Genomic DNA, 15,731 nt, shown 5'->3' on the forward strand with positions numbered 1-15,731 from the left:
TCCCTAAAATCCTAACACGAATTTTTCTCTGGGGTCCATATGTCTAATTTTTATGAAGAGAGGATGTTTAGTGTTCACAAGTTTCCTAAAAATGATCTTAAATTATGTGAGCCCCAGTTTTGAGTTCTGAGTTGTTTATGCTGTATTGATTCAATCTCTCTCCTCTGCCACCTTCCTACTGGTAACTGGCATATGGCCACAACATTCAGCACCAAATTTTGTCAGATAATTATCAGTAGAGGCCATCAAGATGTTTTCTGTTTTGCAAGTGAGCAACAAGCTTCCCTGGGCTTTGAAGTGAGAGTTTGGAAAATGAGCATCCTGCTACTGGGCCTGAAGTTGTATTTTTCATTCTAGTTTCTTTCCATCTTACGTCTCCCCTGATGTGACAATAAGTAATCCTGTGCCTGACAGTCAGATGGAGAAAGTAGTGGTGCATTTAGCTCTCAGTGTTTATGGTGAAAAACACCCAATATGGATGCCAGAAAATTGTTCTTCACAGTCTTTCTGATACGTGAAGAAAAAGAAATGAAAATCTTTATACATTAAGAAGCCTGCAACAGTTTTCATCTTGTGGCATATTTCTTACTTGGCTGACCTGTGTGGGAAATGCCTTGTGACAACAGGAGGAAATGGAAGGGGGGGAAAGAAGTAATTGTTGCTTAATAGTACCTAAAATTCCTTAAAAATTCTTTTTAAGGAATATGGGAGACAAGAGAATGGTTACATTCATTTAGAATTCATGGAAATGAAAACCTGTGAATAAAAAAAACACACACAAAATTAACATTTTCATTAAGGAAATGCTCCTGGTGTAGAGCATCAGTTGCAGCTCCCAGTCAGTCACACAATTGCAAGGGCAAACAACGGATACACCTATGACCTTTCTGTACCCAGACAACCATTCCGTTTTTCACTTTCAGTACGGTTTTCAATAAATTACATGAGATACTCAACATTTTGTTGTAAAATAGGCTTTGCCTTAGTTGACTTTTCCCAACTGTAGGCTAATCTAAGTGTTCCAAGCACGTTTAAGTTAGGTTAGGCTAAGGTATGATATTCAGTAGTTTGGGTGCATTAAATGCATTATTGACCTACAATATTTTCAACTTACCATGAGTTTATCAGGATGCAACCCCATTGCAAGTTAAGGAAGGTCTATATTGCACTTGTCTAGACTCAAAGTCCCAATTAGCCTATTGTTTAAATCAAGACGATGATTGTGCCTGCAAGATGACTAGCATAAAGTTAGGGTATACTTGATACATTGTTTAGCCTGTTGTCAATGCAATACTGTACAAACTTTGGGAAAATGTACTGAAATAAAAAGAAATCACTAATTCAAGGAAAATAGAAAGGAAGTACTAACTCATGCAAATTATTTTGCAAAGCTCTTGGAGTATTAAAGTAAGACAAAATTATTATTACAATAGTTGCTATAACTGAGCAAATAAATTATTATTAGATGCTCAAATTACCAGTACATTCTTTTTAGGTCAACTACATATTAGCAACTACATGTTTTTATATACAATATGTAAGTTATCAAAGATGCACTGGATTTGATATATGGAACTTTATATAGAAGCTTACTCTGCCCTTCAACTCCTCCCCATTGTAGACAACTGGGCAACTTCATTCCAACTGCAGGCACCTTTCTCCTCTGGGCAAATGAGCAATCCTATTCCTAGTCATGGATTTTAAAAGCATACTTCCATAGCTTATGTGACATAGAATTAGCTCATTTTTTTCTGATTCCATGACTTGGTTTCAATACATAAGCTTCTGTCTCACTTCTGTGACTAAAACCAGACAGCCTCAAGCCTCATGTACACCTGAATCAAGGCGTATTGCTTGTGCCCAGATTCTCCCAAACCTCTCTACTGACCTACAAGGACATGCCAGCTGGAATGGCCAGACTCCATACCTGTGTGGCGTATGGTTGACACCAAATGTCCTGAGTACTCAAATGAGTTGAGGCAGAACATGTCCAGGAGGGAACGCTGGCTTCCTAAGACATCCTCAGCTCTGAGGACAGGGCCTGGGTGTTCTTCCACAATAAAGTTATGGGACAGCTTCATCCAGAAGATGCTGATGAGGCAGCTGCTCTCCACAAAGCTTAGGAAGTTTCCATGGAGGGACCATGTATGTCAACGCCATGGACTTCATGGAAGTACAGGAAAGAAATCATTGCCTTAACTCATCCTACGGTTCTGGGAGCCCTTCAAGGCTCTGCCCCAGGTGGAATTCATGCTTCTGGGACATTTGGTATTCTAACAGCTCTTGGATCTTCCTCTTAAAAAGAATAAAAGGTCTACATCTATCTATCTATCCATCTATGCATTGTAAAATATGACTTAAGTATAAAAATGCATTAACAAAACCACTTCCTTCTGTCACCAGGAGTTGCCCCTAAATGCATGTTGCACTTATTATCTCATTTCAGATTGCAGTCTGTCTGAGTCTTCTCCAGTGCTAACAGAATTCTAAAATCTGGGGAATAGAGATAATAGTTTAATTTATAATAGCATTACCATAATTTTGTGTATATAGAGAGATATAGAGATATGTATTTGTGTACTAGTTGTAAATTTAATATATACACACATATAATAGTTGTATATTTGTTAATTTAATTATTTTAAAAATAGTTTACTTTTAAAATAGATATATATGAACATAGTACAAAATCCAAAAGTTGCAAAAGATAAAGTTCCTCTGTTTCCCAGATCCAGTTCCCCTTCCAGGAGGCAACTATTCAAAATTGTAATGTATTTTATTCAATGTATTATATAAAAAATTAATATTGATACATAAATATTGATATGTAATATATTGATGCACTATATAATTGTATTTTATTATTATAATAATATAATCATACAGTGCATAATGATGTTTTGCTTAACAATGGACTAGAATGACCATAGGAAGGTGAGAGGCAGCCTGGGGAGCTGTGAGGCCTGAGTGCAAACGCTAGCTTTTTCAGTTGTAGCTGTGTGACCTTTTGAGCCTCACCATCGTCACTGAAAAGGGTAATAAAATCATCTGTGCTGCAAGATAATTTCTCATGTAAATCATATGACAAACACATGAAAAGTGCTCAAATAAATGTTAATTATGATCACTTTTATAAAAGCCAAGATTTAAGAAGAAAAGCATACTTGAGTTTAAGATTTAAGAATAAGCACATAGTGACCATGCCACTTGTTAACTATTGAGAAAAGTTACTTAACGTCTTGAAGCTTTAGTCTCCTTGTGTGTACATTGCACTCATAACAACACCCTAGCTATCACACCCTATTATAGTGAGTAAAACCTGGACTAGCGATTTTGAAGGAAATTTGGCACTTAGATAAAAGATTTTTTAAATTACATGCTCTTTGACCCAGAACTTATTCTTCTAGAAATCTATTCTATAGAAACACATTCCAATTACAAAAATGGATGACTGTAGAATGGTTAATAATACCAAAAATTAAGAGTAACATATCTTTAAAAGAGAGGATAGCTAAATTATGTCACATGCATATTAAAGAATACTATGTAGACTTTAGAAATAATAAAGTGGATTTACATGTTTTGAAATCAAATGAACTCTATATATTGTGATATAAAATAAGACAAGCCCTAGAATAACATGTTCATCATAATCTTTCTTATGTGAAAAATTATTTATAGTGGACTATAGTTGACAATTATTGAAAGATTATTCTGCATTTGGAACTATTCTAAGCATTTTATATGTATTAAAGCATTTATCTATTTAATTTTAATTGTGATAACATGGTGTATAACATTATATAAATTTCAGATGTACATCATTATTTTTCACTTGCTATATAGACTGCATCATGTTCACCACCAAACACTAATTACAATCCACCACATACATGTGCCTAATCACCCCTTTTGCCCTCCTGCCTCCACCCTTCCCCTCTGGTAACCACCAATACAATCTCTGTCTCTATGTGATTGTTTGATGTTGTTTTTCTCTTCTATTTATGAATGAGATCATACGGTATTTGACTTTCTCCCTCTGACTCATTTCACTTAGCATAATACCCTCAAGGACCATCCACGTTGTCACAAATGGCTGGATTTCATCCTTTTTTTCTAGCTGAGTAGTATTCCGTTATGTATATATACCACATCATTATCCATTCGTCCCTTGATGGGCACTTAGCTTGCTTCCAAGTCTTGGCTATAGTGAATAATGCTGCAGTGAACATAGAGGTTCATGTATCTTTACGTATTCATATTACATCTTCTTTGAATAAGTACTCAGTATAGCTGAGAAATAGCTGGATTGTATGGTAGTTCTATTTTTAAATTTTTGACGAACCCCCATACTGTTTTGCATAAAGGCTGCACCAGTTTGCACTCCCATCAGCAGTGCAGGAGAGTTCCCTTCTCTCCACAGCCTCTCTAACACTTGTTTCCTTTCTTGTTAATTATAGCCATTCTGACAGGAGGGAAGTGATATATCATTGTACATTTGACTTGCGTTTCCCTGATAGTTAATGATGTTGAACATCCTTTCATGTACCTGTTGGCCATCTGTATATCTTCTTTGGAGAAATGTCTGTTTATATCTTTTGCCCATTTTTTAATTGAGTTATTAGTTTTTTTTGTTGTTGAGACATATGAGTTCTTTGTATATATTGAGTATTAACTCCTTATCAGATATACAGTTTGCAAATATCTTCTCCCAGTTGTTAGGTTGTCTTTTCATTTTGTTGAGGGTTTACTTTGCTGTGCAGAAGCTTTTTAGTTTGATGTGGTCCCATTAGTTTATTTTTTCGGTTGTTTCCCTTGCCTAGTCAGACATAGTACTTGAAAATGTGCTGCTAAGACTGATCTTGAAGAGTGTACTGCCTATGTTTTCTACTAGAAGTTTCACGGTTTCAGGTCTTACAGCCAAGTCTTTAATCCATTTTGAATTAATTTTTGTGTACGGTGTAGGAGAATAGTCTACTTTCATTCTTTTGCATGTGGCTTTCCAGTTTTCCCAACACCATTTACTGCAGAGATTTTCCTTTCTCCATCGTATGTTCCTGGCTCCCTTGTTGAAATTACCTGTCCATAGATGTGTGGGTTTATTTCTGGCCTCTCAGTTCTGTTACATTGATCTACGTGCCTGGTTTTGTGCCAGTACCACGCTGTTTGGTTACTATAGCTTTGTAGTATAATTTGAAATCAGAGAGTGTGATATCTCCAGCTTTGCTCTTTTTTTCTCAGGGTTCCTTTGGCTATGTGGGGTCTTTTGTTGTTCCATATAAATTTTAGGATTATTTGTTCTATTTTTCTGAAAAATGTCATTGGGACTTTGATAGGGATTGCCTTGAGTCTGTAGATTGCTTTAGGAAGTATGGACATTTTACCATGTTAATTCTTCCAATCTGAGAGCATGGAGTATATTTTTATTTCTTTGTGCCTTCCTCAGTTTCTTTCAACAATGTTTTATAGTTTTCAGTGTACAGATCTTTCACCTCTTTGGTTAAGTTTATTCCTAGGTATTTTATTCTTTTCATTGCAACTGTAAATGGGATTATATTCTTAATTTCTATTTCTGCTACTTTGTTGTTAGTGTATAGAAATGCAACTGAGTTTTGTATGTTGATTTTGCATCCTGAAACTTTACCATATTCATTTACCATTTCTCAAAGTTTTTTGGTGTGTTCTTTAGGGTTTTCTATATAAGAAATCATGTCATCTGCAAATAGTGATAGCTTCACTTCTTCCTCTCCAATTTGGATCACTTGATTTCTTTTTCTTGCCTGATTGCTCTGGCTAGGACTTCTAATACTATGTTAAATAAGAGTGGTGAAATGGGGCATCCATATCTGGTTCTTCTTCTTAGAGGGATAGCTTTCCATTTTTCTCCACTGAGAATGATATTAGCTATGGGTTTGTCATATGTGGCCTCTATTATGTTGAGCCACTTTCCTTCTATAGCTACTTTATTCAGAGTTTTTATCATAAATAGATGTTGTATCTTGTCAAATGCTTTCTCTGCATCTATTGAGATGATCATGTGAATTTTATTCTTCATTTTGCTCATGTGGTATATCACATTGATTGAGTCACAGATGTTGAACCCTCCCTGCATCCCTGTGATAAATCCCACTTGATCATGGTGTATGATCTTTTTAACATATTGTTGTATTCAATTTGCTAGTATTTTGTTGAGGATTTTTGCATCAATGTTCATCAGTGATATTGGCCTATAATTTTCTTTTTTTGTGTTGTCCTTGCCTGGTTTTGGTATAGGAGTAATGTTCCTTCATAGGATGAGTCTGGAAGCTTCCACCATTCTTCACTTCTTTGGAAGAGTTTGAGAAGGATAGGTTTCAAGTCTTCTTTGAATGTTTGGTAGAATTCACCAGGGAAGATGTCTGCTTGTGTATTTTTACTTTTTCAGAGATTTTGATTACTGTTTTGATCTTCTTACTGGTGATTGATCTATACACATTCTCTATTTCTTCTTGGTTCAGTTTTGGAGGTTTGTATGATTCTAAGAATTTATCCATTTTTTTCTTGATTATCCAATTTGTTGGTGTATAGCTTTTTGTAGTATTCTTTTATAATCTTTTGTATTTCTGAACTATCCATTGTAATTTCTCCTCTTTAACTTCTGATTTTATTTATTTGAGCCTTCTCTCTTTTTTTCTTGGTAAGTCTGGCTAAATGTTTGTCAATTTTGTTTATCTTTTCAAAGAACCAACTCTTGGTTTCATTGAATTTTTTCTATTTTTTTTTAGTCTCTATTTCCTTTATGTCTGCTCTGGTTTTTAACATTTCCTTCCTTCCACTGATTCTGGGCTTTGTTTGTTCTTCTTTTTCTAGTTCCTTTAGGTGCACTCTTAGATTGTTTATTTGAGATTTTCTTGTTTGTTGAGGTAGGCCTGTTGTTGAGGTACAAACTTCCCTCTTACACCACTTTTGCTGTATCCTGTAAATTTTGGCATCTCATATTTTCACTTTCATTTATCTCCAGGTATTTTTTGATTTCTCCTTTGATTTTTTCATTGACCCAATCATTGTTCAGCAGCATTTTGTTTAATCTCCACATATATTTGTGGCTTTTCTTCCTGTAGTTGATTTCTAATTTCATACTGTTGTGGTCAGGAAAGATGCTTTGTATTATTTGAAACTTTTTAAATTTATTGAGACTTGTTTCGTGGCATAATATGTGATCTATCCTGGAGAATGTCCCATGTGCATTTGCAAAGAACATGTATTCTGTGGTTTTTGGATGGAATATTTCTGTATATATATATACTCCATCCATCCGTTCTAATGTGTCATTTAAGGCCAATGTTTCCCTATTGAACTTCTGTTTGGGTGATCTATCCACTGGTATAAGTGGAGTCTTAAAGTCCTTACTATTATTGTGTTACTATCTATTTCTCCTTTTATGTCTGTTAGTAATTGATTTATATATTTAGGTGCTCCTATTTTGGGGGCATAAATATTTACAAGTGTTAAATCCTCTTGTTGGATTTTTCCCTTTATATATATATAAAACATTTCTCAAAGTTTTTTGGTGTGTTCTTTAGGGTTTTCTATATAAGAAATCATGTCATCTGCAAATAGTGATAGCTTCCTATATAGTGACCCTCCTTGTCTCTTGTTACAGTTTTTGTTTAAAGTCTATTTTGCCCAATATAAGTTTTGCTACCCCAGCTTTCTTTTCATTGCCATTTGCATGGAATATCTTTTTCCCATCCTTTCACTTTCAGTTTGTGAGTGTCTTTAGGTCTGAAGTGTGTCTCGTATGCAGCACATACATGGGTCTTGCTTTTTATCCAATCAGCCACCATACACTTTTTGATTGTAAGATTTAGTTATTGACATTTAAAGTAGCTATTGAAAAGTATGTATTTATTGCCGTTTTATTATTTTTTTTCTGAGTGTTTTACTAGTTCTTCTCTGTTCCCTTCTTCTTCTCTTGCTCTCTTCCCTTGTGGTTTGATGGCTTTCTTCAGTGTTATGTTTTGGTTCAGAAAGGTGTAATTTTTTTGGTATTTATTATAGATTTCTGGTTTGTGATTGCCATAACGTTCATATATACTAACCTATGTATATAGCAATCTATATTAATTTGATGGTCTCTTTAGTTTGACCTCTTTCTGAAAGCTCTACTCTTTTACTCTGTTCCTCTCACATATTATGTTTTTGATATCATATCTAACCTCTTTTTTGTGTGTGTATCTGTTACCCTCTTATCATGAAAATAGGTAATTTTAGAACTTTTGTCTTTTAACTTCATATCTTCATAGGTGGTTGATCTGGTACCTTTACTGTATTTTGCCCTTACAAGTGATTTTATTGCGTTTTTTTTTTTGATAATTTTGTTATTCCTATTTGTGGTCTCCTCTTTTACACTTAAATAAGTCTCTGTAGCGTTTCTTGTAAAACTGGTTTCTTAGTGATAAACTCCTTTAATTTTTGCTTGTCTGGTAAACTCTTTCTCTCTCCTTCCATTCTGAATGATAACCTTGCCTGATAGAGTATTCTTGGCTGTAGGTTTTTTCCTTTCAGCACTTTAACTATATCATGTAAGATTTCTGCTGAGAAGTCAGCTGACAGCTTTATGGGGTTTCCTTTGTATACAACATGTTGCCTTTATCTTTCAGCTTTTAGGATTCTCTCTTTATCTTTAATTCTTGACATTTTAATTGTAATGTGTCTTGGTGTGTTCCTCTTCGGGATTATCTTGTTTGGTGCTCTCTGTGCTTCCTGTACCTGAATGTCTGTTTCCTTCCTTAGGTTAGGAAACTTTTTGGCTATTATTTATTCAAATAGATTCTCTACCCCTTTGTCTCTCTCTTCTCCTTCTGGAACACCTAGAAAATGAATGTTAGTGTGCTTGATATTGTTCCAGACTCCCCTTAGACTGTTCTTGTTCTCTTTAATTCTTTTTCCTTTTATCTGTTCAGCTTGGGTGAGTTCCTCTAGTCTTTCATCTAGCTTGCTGGTCCATGCTTCTGTATCACCTAGTCTGTTATTGAGTCCCTCTAGTGAATTTTTCATTTCTAGTATTGTAGGATTCATTTCTAACTTGTTCTTTTTTATAATTTCTGATTCTTTGTTTAGGTTCTCACTCAGTTCATGCATTCTTCTCCAAAGATCAGTGAGCATCCTTATGACTTTTTGTTTGGACTGTTTTTCATGTAGATTGTTTATTTCTGTTTCATTTAGTTCTTTTGGGGGATTTTGTCCTGTTCCCTTACTTGAAATGTATTCCTTTGCCTCCTCATTTTGCCTCTTTCTCTGTGCTTATATCTGTGTATTAGGTGAGTCAGCTACATCTCCTGATCTTGGAGAGGTGGGCTTATGTAAGAGATGCCTTATGATGCCCAGCAGTGAGCTTCCTTCTCATCACAAGCCCAAATGTTCCAGGAGTGACCACTGTGTGGGCTACATGTGTCCTGTTGTCCAGGGTTGCTCTTGCTTCAGGTGCCCAGGGAGGCTAGGCTGTCCTCTTGGCAAGCTGGTTGTAATGCTCAGCTGTGTGTGGCTTCTATGGATCCTTCAGTCACTTTATTGGGTGTGGGGGGCCCCAGCACAGTTGTCTGAAAGGTCTGATAGCACTTTCCTGTTGCAGTATTTAAACCCTCACAATAGCTCTATGAAGGAGGTAAAATTTTCATCCCCATTTTTATATATGAAAAAATAGAGTCAAAGAATGGTAAAGGAACATGCCTAAGTTTAGACAGTAAGAAGTAAGAGGCAATATTTGAACCAAAGCCATCAGGTCATAGAGTCTATACTCTTATTATTTACACTGCACTACATTTAATGTACTCAGGTATGATCTTTACAATTAAATGTATACATAAGCACAGGTAAGGCAAGAATATGCCACCTGATTGAGACTAGCTATTTTTAGAGAGAGAAGAATGTAAGTTTGAGGGTAGAGGGAAATTTAAGTTTTACTATGTATGTCTCTATAGTGTTTTGATATCTTATAGTAGGCATATTTTCAGGAGTGGAGATAACATGAGTAGCTCTTTAGAAAATAATAACTTGACAGTAGGACACATATCATAATTAGAAGCAGTGAAAAACTGAGACATGAAGAACAAATGGGCTTTACAGCAATTGTCTGATGAGATGCAGTGATGACCTGAAAATGGAGGGGAAAGGAGTTTACATGTCTAGAAAAAATCTCTTCTTTATCATCTATAGGATTTGTTTCAGCAGTTTGAATATATCATCCCAATGCCTTCTGTCTACGTGTTTTTTTATATGATGTCCACTGTTAATCTTATTGAGGATCCCTTGTTCATGTAAGTCATTTTTCTCTTGGCACTTTCAAAATTCTCTTTTGGTTTTAGTTTTCAACAGTTTAGTTATGATGCATCTAGGTATAGATCTCTTTGAATTTATCCTACTTGGATTCATTGACATTTTTGGATACGTAGATTAATGTTTTTCCTCAAATTTGGAACACTTTCAGCCATTATTTCTTAGAATATTCCTTGTGCTTCTTTCTCTCTTTTCTGCTATGGGACTCCATTTTGATGTTGACAAACTTGATGGTGTTCCACAGATCTGAGGCTTTGTTCATGCTTTTCATTCTTTTTTTTCTCTCTGTTCCTCATATTGAATTATCTCAATTGACCCATTTACAAGTTCTGTGATTATTTCTTCTGCCAGCTCTAATCTGCTGTTGAGACATTCTAGTGAATTATTCACTTCAAATATTGTACTTTTCCACTCCAGAATTTCTGTTTAGTTCCTTTTATAATTTCATATCTTTATTGATGTTCTTTATTTGGTAAGACATCACACTTTTCTTTAATTCTTCAGCTATGATCTTCTGTAGTTCTTTGAAGATATTTATAATTCTAATTCAAAGTCTTTATCTGCTAAGTCTAACATCTGACTTCCTCCATGACAGTTCCTATTGACTGCTTTTTACATGGTCCATACTTTGCTGTTTCTTTGAATGTCTCATAAGTTTTTTTGTTGAAAATTGGATATTTCAAATGATATAATGTTGCAACTCTATAAATCAGACTTCTTCCTTTAGGGCTTACTATTTGCTATTTGTTGTTGCTGTCATTTGTTTAGTAACTTTTCTGGAAAATGCCACAGAGACCACTTTCTTACTAAGAGTAAGCCATTTTTCCTAAATAAATCACCATTAAGTTTCTGAAAGCCTTTCATTAATTTCCAGAGCTCTGAAAAATGTAATTTTCAAAATTTTTGTCATTACACTTATTACTTTTATAGTGGAGCATTTTTTTTTCAACTCTGAAATTTCTAAGCTATACGACTTGGTAAGTAATCTGATATCATGATGTATTGCAATATAAGGATAATCAAATTGAAACAAGAGCCTGAAGTTGCAAGTTTTGATTTTATCAGGAAAGAGAATATTTGATGGAGATTGGTGAGTGAGGTAGAGAAATTGAATTATATAGCTATTTAGCATGTATTGAGTACTCAGTCTGTGCTGGGTAATATTTAAGCCATTTCTGTTTACATGCAGTATACCATTCAATGTTTATCTCCCCTCTGAAGCTAGGTGCCATTATACATATTTTATCAAGGAAATAACTGACAAATAGACTACTAAAAACATGTAATATAGGTAGTAAGCGGCAGATCTAGGCTCTGACAAGAGGACCTTGGCTTTTAGGAACTGACTCTCACCTGTGGATAAGATGATGAGTTTAGAATTTAGGGTACCTCAAAATGAAGATTTTGCTTTCCACCAAAGTTCACTTTAGAAAGTCATAAAATTGAACAGGGCCTGCATAATAAAATTAACTAGCTATTGAAGAAAATGAATCCTAGTCACCAAGAGATAACTAAGCAGTGTGAAGGAGCATGAGTTTGAGAGCTTAGGTCTCAATTCAATGGGAAATGGTTGTATAGTTACCACCTGGAAAGGATGTTTACCTTGCAATTAAGTAAGACAGGCTAACTTGAAGAAATGAATATTTTATAGTAGGATTTTAGGTCATGAATCAGGCACTCAGAAAGAAGTTTGGGGTCTAAGGGAAACTTTCCTACATCCCTAAAATCAGCCATCCCAAGTGCTCCATGCATGAGCAAAATCAGCTGATAATCTCTCTCCCTTTCTCTTTGACGGATTTCTGGAACTACATCCTATGCAGACAAAGGGTGGAGTATACAGAAGATTATAAGCTAGTAGACATTATTACTGCCCCGGGGGCATGTGACTAGAAACTGTTGAGGCCCACACCACTTCATTCCAAGTATTGGGAAGAACTTGTAGAATTTAAAACACTCAGTTACTTAGGCAAATAATTTTTATAGTTTTCTATGACTGCATAAGCTACTTAGGTGATAAATCTAGCCAAATAAATAATTGTTGACCAAAAATCATATAATTTGTAAATATGCATTTTCAAATTTAACTGACATGTCAATATAAAATTTGCATTCAAATTGGGAAGCACTAGTCCAAAAACTCTCTTGGATACGAAAGTGTGTATTTCAATATTCAAAGACATTTGTTTTATATACATAACTGCGGGAACACTTACGTGAGGGTGGAGAATATTTAGAGCTATTGTTTTTCTATTCACTTTGAGTCTAGAAAGGGACCAATTCCTTTATTTCAAATGGAAAAATGCTGATAATGGAATGTCACCTTTAGTACTTCATGTTCTTTTGTAAAAAGCATAAGCCTGGAAGTCTACATGAGGAGAATTAAAAGCAGGTGGTAAGAAAGTTGACTTTTCAGGAAGCCAGACTATTCATAGAGCAGATGTAGTAAAGAAAAAGATAACCAGAAGACACGTGCTTTGATATTAGAAGTGCAGCTTTCTTTTGCCAACAATGAAGGGCAGTAGAATGAATGGTACTTCCTTGCATTCATTCTACTTCTGAAATTTATCCTTTCTTACTTTCTTTTTTCTTAGAAGTGGGAAGGATATAGGAGCTCTGAAGTCAGAATCTACTACATGATTACGTAGGCCCCAGGGGGCTGCCCTCTGAGAATATGGTCTTTCTCTCACAGCTGCAATGTTTATTCCATATTTTAAATGATTCTGGTGTTATTTTTATAGTCTAGCTTTCCCTTCCTAGATTTGCAATAAACCCAGGAACTGAAGAACCTTTGCTGATACACTAATATATCTTTATCTTTCACTTTTAATTATTACAGGAAACGTCAAAGCTAGCAAGAATGACTTGGCTTCTTTTAAAAAATCCATAATAATACAAAAAGTTGACTTTTTAAGCCAATTTTCAAATATGTAGGCACACTGACTGAGATGGGAACCCTATGTTCATTTAATAAATCAAGTACATATATAGCAAAAAACAGTATCATGCCTAAGCAATGGAGATATTTTAAAGGTTATAAAATAAAGTCTCTAACTTTCAGCTTTTATCCATAAAACAAAATAAATTTACTACATTACAGTTTTTATAATTTTTCACCTTTTGTTATATTCCTGATTATTCTTGGCATGTTGCCTATTGTCTTTTCCAAAAGAGGGTAGGAATTCAGTTTTATGGAATGTGAAGATGACAAGAATCTTAACTGAGCTTTTCAGTTTTATAAAAGAACTGTGTCATTCCGGCTTAAAAGAAATTATCATATACATAAAAATAATATATGAGTTCAAGTAAATAACATTTCCTACGTAAGTTATTGAGAAGATAACGCTATTTTGGTGAGCTCAAAAATTTGCAATTAGAAGTTGTAGCAAGAAGTTGCAGTCCTACATCGATCTTAGCATAAAATTAATTTAGTTATTTTCTACTGTTTGACTTTTTTTATTAAAAGGTAATATATTTTCACTGCATAATTTGAATAATACATACTAATAATTATATAATTTGAATTATACAGAATAATAGTAATTGTGTAATTTGAATAATACAGAAGTCCATAAAGTAAAAAGTGAGAATCAGTCCTGTTCCCTGTAGTCTTTAAATATGCAAAACTGCAAGTAACTCTATATTATTTGCTTCAATATTACTTATGAAGCAGCAATTTTCTAAGTTTTTCATAAGGCTTAACAATAGATTTAGATAGGAGCTATTGAAAACTGACCTAAGCCAAGTTGGTCACTCACAATTATCAGATTTTTGAGGGGTAAATATTTGTAGCTTCTAATGGTTAAAGTGGGTCAGTGTTATAGGTTTCCTTTACATAATACCAAAACCCAGAAATAGGTAACAAGTAAGGCATGCTTTTACCAAACCCTGCCATGCACACCAATATTAGTGAGCCTTAAGCTCTATCAATTTAGGTGCCACTTCCCTGTAAGAAAGACTCTTTTAAGGCAGATAAGATTATACTCCATTGGCTAATTTGGCTAACCTTCTAGCCAGAGACCAGGGATAAAATCCTTTTACAATCTCTGAATCCAGGGCCAGATGGGAAGCTTAAGGAGTTACCATTCCTTATAATTTGTGTAAGATCTTACGTTCTGTTCATGCACACCATTCATTTTGCTAATGAAAAGTTATTCCTAATGTCCGTTATGCCAACTGGTAAACCTCTGGTGTTGAATGTGGTGGAAGTAGCTGAAGGCTTGTGGTCAACACAGCAGAGTGTGGGCTTTTGATTTGGTTATTTAAATATGCAAGTTACTGCTAAGAGTCCAGCCCTATTATTGTTCTTCAAATGTTAATTATTAATCACCAGGTTGTGGATTAAAACTAACTCAAAGAAACATAATTTCTTGACATTTTCTAGGCTGAAGAACTTTTAAGTTGGATAATATAAAATATGTATATATCGTATTAATAGAGTTATTTACTCTCTAGAAGTAATAATTCACACTGAATTAATTAACATTACACTTTAGGAGTAATATAGCTGGTAAAGTTGATCAGGTTCTGGGAGGTTCTTTATGGTGACCTGGTATAATTAATGGGTGATATAGAACCATTCAAGTCAGATGAATCATTTGGAACTGGCTGAAATCCCAAGATTCTGAGATTGGCAAAAGGATAACAGAGCTCTAAATGTTAGATAGATGTAGGCGTTCTTGGACCATATTGGTCCAGTGAACTATCAGGGAGGTTAGATCATAAGACTGATACTTAAGTACAAGTCCTATTTACTTAATAACTGTGATCTGAAGGGAATTACTTAACTCCTATAAGTCTCAGTCCCTAAATTGTAAATTTGTCATAGGATAATATCACATATTGTGTTCTTGTAAGAATAAAAGAAATAATACTTATGAAATCACTTTCTAGATGATAAATATTATGAAAGTAGTAAAGTCCATATATTAAAACTTTTTTTAGGCTTAGAACATATAATAATAATAAAAAAATACTCCCCAGCGAATTGAACATTGGGGAAATTGCAAATGTAGAATGCAAAGGAGAAATTACAAAAGGTGAAACTGAAGAGGTGAGGAGATATCAAATATTAGTTCTTGAAAATCATACCGAGATGTCTGGGCTGCATCTTAAGTGGATGAGTAATTCATTGACATTCTCTGTTTTGGTTGTGTTGGGAAGGACAGGACACAGATCAGATTTGTGTTTTCTAAAGTTCATTCTAACTGAAAAACCGAGAATGGGGCCCTAGGCCAATGAGTTTTTCTCTACATACTGGATCTCCTTTGATACTACACCAAAACTAGACAAGTGGTAGTTTCTTAATGTTAGTCACAATGTGGAATCTGAAATCATTTCAATGAACTTTTCATACTCTCTAACATTAAAATTCATTGCACTTTGAATTGCAAAAGACCAAGACCTGGAGCCGGCCT

Source organism: Equus caballus, chromosome 9 (genome assembly GCF_041296265.1).
Source record: "Equus caballus isolate H_3958 breed thoroughbred chromosome 9, TB-T2T, whole genome shotgun sequence".
Classification (NCBI taxonomy): Eukaryota; Metazoa; Chordata; class Mammalia; order Perissodactyla; family Equidae; genus Equus; species Equus caballus.